The 7,295-nt window shown below is 53.4% G+C and overlaps 1 protein-coding gene across 3 annotated transcripts in view; it reads left to right on the top strand.

Moving 5' to 3' along the window:
* Positions 1-971: 971 nt before the first annotated feature.
* The window catches only part of DIRAS2 (DIRAS family GTPase 2), a 29,460-nt gene continuing 23,136 nt past the window's right edge, over positions 972-7,295 (top strand). The window contains exon 1 of one of the 3 annotated variants that reach the window (XM_044266097.1): positions 972-1,577. The gene's annotated coding sequence lies outside the window, so the exon portion shown is untranslated. Of the gene's footprint in view, positions 1,609-1,883; positions 1,994-7,295 lie in introns of those variants that run through there. The other 2 variants (XM_044266099.1, XM_044266096.1) reach the window with 2 other exon arrangements.

The following is a 7,295-nucleotide window of genomic DNA, read 5'->3' as shown; positions in this document are numbered from 1 at the left end:
AGCAGGCTTAGAGAGCTCATGGAGGATCTTACGAAAGTCGGATTTTAGAAGCAGTCTGCTCCTTCCAGCCAGTGAAAAGTCAGGGCTTGTGGAATGACAGGAGGGCAAAGACATCATTTGAAGTGTGCCGCTCCGTTTAAATGGGGCCCTGGGGCCCGTGCGGCACATTCTCAGAACAAATAATGATTGTAGGTGGCAAAGTGCAGATTCTTCTGCAGTGTGCAATGTGCAGGACCCCCTGGCTCCGTTCCCCAGCTCCAGATTCTCGCCCTGGGCTTAGACGGGCTCTCTGCCCTCACTGCTTCCACTCTGTTAAATTCCTTTGCCATTCCCGACTTAGTCCTCAACTTTATTTTACCATTTAACCTGGTAATCTACATTTCAGGCTGTCGTGGAAAACATCATCTCAATTTGTTAGCCTATGAGGTCCTTTTGGATTCCAAAAATCATCAGCATCCCTGCTCTGTCCCCTGGGATAGCTTTGTACTGAAGAGGAGACCCCTACTGAAATGGCCACCCCACTTTTCTGCATCATTAAAAACGGGGTAGATTTGCCCATAGCAACCTTCAATGACTTTGGCCCCCACATTCCAATGGCCTTAGCTTCTAGGTCAAGATGAGGGTGAATCAGTAGAAAAAAATAAATTTTCTTGATTATAATTATCATGCTAAGTAAGATTTTAAAATCATGTATTTCCTGTGAATAATGCAGGAACATACTTTGGAAATGAACATCAAAGGATAGAGCAATTTGAAATTATACAGACATTCAAGACAGGTTTAAACAGGTAAATGGGATTCTATGAGCTAAATCAAATTTTAAGAACAACCGAACACTGCCCGAGTCTCTTGGGAAAATTGGTATTAAAAAAAAAAAAAAGAAGAAGAATGAGTTATAATAGGGCAAAGGACTATTCCTCAGAGCTGTAGTTTACCGTCCATCCTCCATCAGTGTTACAGGCAAGCGTTGGAAACATGTTGGCACGGAACTGTTGCCATAAATCTTATATCCTGCTGATTCACCTGTTTCCGATCAATGCTTCTTAGAGAACACGGCTTATCCATGCCAGAAAATAAACCTGGTTATTTCCTCCAAACGCTAATGTGGAGCTACTCAGTGGAAAGGCAGCCCCAGCCCCAGACTGCCCATGGTGCTTTTGTCACAGGAGCCTAGTAAATGAGAAGGTACTATCCTGCGCCGGGCGGGAGGCTCTGGGCACGGCCGAGTTCACCTGCCCTCTCACTGAGCAGGTTTCTAATTTAGTATCTGGACGTCGCAGGAGAAGCTTAGGTGGTTCGTAGCGCGTACAGCTGCGGATGCGAAGTCTCTAAAACAAAAGAACGCGGCGCACTTTCAATGGAATGATTTTAATTCCTTGAATTCCCAGAAAATCCCAGTCCTGGCCATCTATTCCAGGAGCATGCAGTAGGCGGCACCTAAAAGCTCCTGGGAGGCGAGCAGGCGCCATTTGAGCAAAAGCAGCAGCGGCTGCAGCAGCTGGCAGGGCTCGGAAGTCGGCGATCCAAGCGCGAGCTAGAGGAGGGAGGCCGGAGGAGTGCCGGCCTGGGCGGCGCAGGTGCGGGGCGTGCGTGGTGTGCGGGGCGCAGGTGCGCGGGGGCGCGGGGGCGCGGGGGGCGCGGGGCGCAGGTGCGGGCAGCGCGTGGGGCGCAGGTGCGCGGGGGCGCGGGGAGCCGGGGCAAGGGGCGCGGGGAGCAGGGGCAGGGGGCGCGCGGGGCGCGCGGGGCGCAGGGACGGGGTCCGCGGGGCGAGGGGGCGCGGGCGCGGGCGCGGGGGCGCGGGGGCGCGGGGCGCAGGTGGCGGGGCGCGGGGCGCACGGCGGGCGAGCAGCTGACAGCAGCGTCACGGCGGCGGCGCCAGGGAGCGCGCGCCCCGCCTGCCTCGGGAGGAGCCCGGCGCGCACAGCCTGCGCTGCCCTGTCCTATGCGAGGCGAGCTCGGGAGAGGCTCCGGGCAGAGTTGTGCGGCTCCTCAGGTAAGGATCCCCCCTCCTTCGCTGGGGCCTCGCCGCGTCCGCAATGGGGCGCCGAGGCCCGGGCATCCTCGGGGGCGAGCCCCCGGGAAAGGGATCGCCGCCATCCGGGAGGGCGAGCCAGCAGTCGGGCTGGCGGAGTTGGCCCGCGGGGGACGAGCTGCATTTCTGTATCCTTGTCCGCGAGGGCGTGCGTCCCGGCCCCTCGTCCATAACGTGTGCTTGCGAAAAGAAAACCCGCCTCGTACACGTTCCTTGGGATTCCTTCCAAAACAGGAGTTTGTGCTTTAGAAAAGCCTGCGGTGCAGGTGTTCTGTGGTGGAACTTGATTGAATGGGTTTGCAGAGTCCTCAGAGATGGGGTCCGAGGGGAGGAAAATGCAGAGCACGTTGGGGCTACTGTTGGCTCAGCATGTTTTCCCACCGCACCGCAGCCCTTGACTAAGCTTGGCTGAGACCTGGCGATGTATTTTAATTCTCTTTTTAAAAAAAGGAGCTCTCATGAGCTCCTTTCTCATGAGCTCTTCACGTGTGCCCCCGCCCCGTGTCCCCTGGGGTGAGGGCAGGCGCAGGGGAAGTGCCCACCGAACCCCTTCTGTAGTTGTGAGAACGTGGCTTCCCGGAGATGACAAGGACTCCTGAGCTCCAGCTCCCGGGCTCTCTGCAAAGCGGGGCTGGCTTCTCGCCCTGGCTTCCCGCCCTGAGTCGACCATCCATACCCTGTCCGGCCAGAAAATTGCTGGTTTTCTCCTTTAAAACCAGTTCCCGTTCTTGGGGGTTTGGGAGACTTTTAAACTGGAGGCTCTGTGCACCCCCCAGTTCCCTCCATTGGCCACAGAAATACAGCGTCGTGGTGGGGTTTAGTCCTTCCGACTGTGCAGTGACACAGCTCGCCTCCCTGGGGATTTATTCTACATCTCCGCCCTTACTAACTTTGGAACGACCCCCTTCCAAGTGAGAAGATAGGCATAGCATAGGAGACCTTCCCTGCTTTGAACTAAAAACCTATAAAATATTCTTTTTAAGGAAGATTTTCTAGGTAACAGTAGAAAGCCAGAACATTTCATATTCTCGATCAGTCCAAATGCACTTCTTTCCCAGTGGCATTTGGATTTGAAGGGGTGGAGTGGGAGGGAGAGAAAAGGGGAGGGTAAAATTAGGATAAATTTAACAAATTTGTGGGGGGGTAATACTATTTTTTGGAGGGGGGGTCATTGCCTGAAATTGCGAACTGTCAACAGTTCTGTCTCTGGAAGTGCAGGAGCCCAGCGTTCCTATGGGCTGAGACACTGAGGCCCCGTGGCTCATCTCACAGAAACAGGAGGAACAAGGCAGGGAAACCTTCTCATCCCCTTTAACAGATGGCGGTTGGTTTGGTCAACGGGGCAATCTTCCAGGTAGTGAGCACAGGGAAGGGATCAGGGAGAGGCGATTCTCTCTCAGGGCCCCTGGAATCCCTGCTTCCTCCTGAGCTACCCCTGCAGACGGCAATTAAATGTGCCCGGTTATTGCAGAAACCTCCAGAATCTTTTCTTGTTCCAGCTTTAATAGTTGTTCCTCTCTAAGGAGAGGCTCAGAAAACATCCAAATTGAATTCCGAGTTGTGGGCGTGCCTTCGTGCTTGCGGCTGGCAATCCGGCGTCCTCAGCAATCAGGGGATGCTGTCTGGGCTCGCCTACCTGCACATCTTCCTGAAAAATTAGAGCCTTTGAGAAATAACCAGCATTCTTTGTCAAAAAGAGAGCGTGTCTGTGACAGTAAACGCGTGTTTGTTCTTCTAATTTTGTTGCCATAGTTGATATGTGATTAATCTTCTGACTTGGACAGAGTCGTCATTTCTCGCCGCCCCCGCCCCCAAGGTAAATGCAGTGAATTTTTGCACGAAAAACATTTCTTTGTTATAGAGGAGCATTTGGTTTTCTGGAGTGAGGGGATTGCCAGCACACGGTTCTAAGTCAGAAAGGGCGCAGTGCCAACGTGCACGCTTCAATTCCGATAACCCTTGGGTCCCGTTCTCACCTGTCAGGTGCGTTAGCTGCCCGCCTGCCGGTCGCTCCGTCCAGTGTGGCTGCTCACAAGGAGCACTTGTCTCTTTGAAGACACAACTGATTTCTAGGACCCCGGTTTTGGTTACGATTTAGCTAGGAAGATACCTGCTCTTGATCAAAAGGGAAGGTGAGGGTTGTCCTACCATCACGATGGGCGGATACGGTTTTGCACGTTACACGAACACACGCGTATTCGGGTAAGGGTTCACCGGAAGTCGCGTAACGGCCGTCACGTCGGGCTTTAGTTTTGTTTTATTACGAGTCTTGCAAGTTTCTCTTCCTTCCCCAGGTGAGGATTCCTCAGAGGCTTGGAGCAATGTTCTCCCGGCCTCTCTTGCTCTGCTCTCGCCGTTTGCAAATTCAGGAAAGAAAGATCCCTTGCAGCCCTGTCCCCCTGTCCTTAGCGCAGTGAAGTATTTTGCTCTAAACCAGTACTGTCCAAAATAAGTAGAGCGTGTGGACCCCGTCCAAAGACTCACATTAGAAAAGTCAAAATAAACAGGTGAGGTGAATTTTAATAACATATTTTCTTTAATCCAGTCTCTCAGAAGTGACATTTTAAAGATATAATTGATACAAAATACTGACGGGACATTTTACAAGTTTTTTTTGTTTTGTTTTGTTTTGTTTTTTTCATGATAGGTCTTACACTTAGGGAGCATCTCAGTTTGGATTAGCTACATTTAAGAGGTCCGTAGCCCGTGCAGCTAGTGATTATTGTACTGACCAGCAGGGCTATGGAGTGTTAACTTTCTGACAAAGCAATGTAAAAGCTGAAAGGTTAGGAGCCATTAAGCCATTTCATTGAACCAATTAAACACTATCAAAAATAAATATACAGATAATCTCACATTGCTGTAAGACCAGTATCCTACCCTTCCCTACCACTAGCTAGTTGTGAGATCTTCAAACCGGTTTTTGCTTCTTTATCAGCAAATCAGGAGAATTGGGTCAAACCATGGGTTTGGTCAGATACCTTGAGTCAAATACCAGGTTCTCTGAGAATTAACCAGCAGAGAGACTTGTGGATCTGGCCCACCTCAGCCTGGCCATCTGCTGTAGCAGAAACGAAGGAAGCCGGCGCAGGGGGGTGTTGCCGCTTTGCACAAGGCCTGTGTGCTTTTGTCCAGTCCCTGACGGCGACATCAGTGGCCGCGTCCCCATGTCCCGCAGGAGATCTTTCAGTTTTCATATTTAAATTCCTTCACTGGGCAGGTAACAGTAAACCCGTTGTAAAATCAGTAAGTAGCATGTAAGTATGTATTTACTGCATGAATGACTGTGATTCACGGATATTTTCAAATTATCCTTCGCTGGTCTGCCTGTGCATTTTCGATGTTTCTCTCCATTTTAACACCATTAAGTAAAGTTTGCTGAAGTGCGATGCCTTATAACCGACTGACCCACGAGTACTGACTTCCTGAAGACCAGAAATGAGTGACCTTAAGGAAAAGATGTCAGTTTCTTCGCCCCTCCCCGGGGTGGCCTTGGCGACGGGGATCAGTGAGCACTGGAGGGGTCGGGGGCGTTTCTGTCCCAGGGCTGGCTGTCTCCGAGCCTGGGTGAGTTTAGAGAGAGCAGCATCTTGTGCGGAGGGAGTTTGTGCCGTGTTGTTCTAAAGCTAATTCACGTCCGGAAAGTGGTTGTTTTCTGAGGTGAGGGAACACACAGACCGCCCGGCTCTGCTCCCTTCATTTCTGAAGCTGAGAGCTCAGGCCGAGCAGCCCTTGGAGGGGACACGTTCCGCCCCGCGTCTTCTTCACCCTCCGATTGTCTTCCTGGGGCAGGCCTGTGACTTTCAACGTGGACTGTACCTTCCGCGGATACTGGGCAAGGGGGGGCGTCATCAGTATCCAGGTCTCTGTGTCTAGAACAAAGCCAGCAGCTCACTCAGCTCTTCCTCAGAGAGTCCAGCTCGATGGCCTTCTCCTTTGTGCATGAACTTGGACTTGTCTTCCTAACTGTGCTACCAGCCGTCCGCACACCTGCGCACGTAAGACGGGGGCTCTCTCACCGTGCGCCCTGCTCGCCCGCTGTCCGCTGAGGCTCACAGAAAGCTGTCTGTGAAATAGCCTCTTGACACTGGGGTAGACACAGCACTTTCTCTCTCCGGCTTTCCCACTCATCGGCTTTCGCTTCACGCCTATCCGTCCTTGACCAGATGCCAGCGTAGCCACCCCCGACGACAGCAGGTTTCTTACGACGCAGGCTGAGTGTGTCGGTACCGACCCTCCTGCTCCAGCAGGTCTCCGGCGGATCTCTGCTCTCGGCGACTGAGTCAGAAAACATACGCGGCCACCTGTGATTCGCTGCCCAACGTGGCTGTTGCATTTTTAAAGTGATATGAGACCATTCTGGAAGGGGCTTGGCCGTAGTGCATTTTCCTGTAGAAAACCTCCTTCCTCGCGGGTCTGGCGTCCTGAGCTCTGGTTCTGTTGTTGCTGATGGGGACCGGCGGGGATGCCTTCCAGGGTTTGCGGAGCCTCAGCTGAAGTGCGGTTCTGCCACCTCCTCGCTGTGCACCGACTGCCGGTCCTTCGCGCCCCCGGAGGCTCAGCTCCCGCATCTGAACGTTGAGGCCCCATGAGCGCCTGGACGGGAGGCGTTTCTGAGATGCAGCTTGTCTGGGCCTCTCTGCCCCTGCTGGAGGGTCCGGACGCCCCGCTGCGCCGGTTGTGGTCGCCGTCTGGTCAGCGTCGAACGATTCTGCTCTCTCTCTGCTTTGAATGGTTCGGCTTTGTTCCTCCGCTGCGGAGGCCGGCGTGGAGCCCCGGTCTGACATTGGACCTTGCTTCCGGAGGGGCTTCTGGCCTCTGGCCTTGGCCCATTCTAGCTCACGGGGGGACACACACTCCAACTAATCTTGAAAGATGGATTTTTTTTTTTTCTCTATATCTTGCTCTTTGAGCTGGGCCTGTAGGGACTCCGTGTTCTGATTCTGGTCAAGTCCGCGCCTTTCCTTTTGCCAACTCTTTCCTTCCGTTCCTTGACCGAGCTCGTCTCCCCACAGGCAGTCCTGCCTCTGTCCCTGAATTCATGCTGTTCTGTGTCTGGAAGCATGTCCCCTGCTTGACGCTTTTGTGGCTCTGGTCTCTTCATCTCTGTAAGGCTCCTGGGGGGCCCGGTGCCGACCGAAGCCTGCGGAGGACAGGAGGTGCTGAGGACAGTCCAGGGTCACCTGTCATTGGATTCCACACGCGCGGGCCGCCGCAGACTTCCATGGCACGTTCTGCTGACCTGCGTGGTGACTGTGGAGAG

Source organism: Neovison vison, chromosome 9 (assembly GCF_020171115.1).
Source record: "Neovison vison isolate M4711 chromosome 9, ASM_NN_V1, whole genome shotgun sequence".
Lineage (NCBI taxonomy): Eukaryota > Metazoa > Chordata > Mammalia > Carnivora > Mustelidae > Neogale > Neogale vison.
The sequence above is the reverse complement of the archived record's forward strand: the minus strand, read 5'-3'. Positions and strand labels throughout refer to the sequence as shown.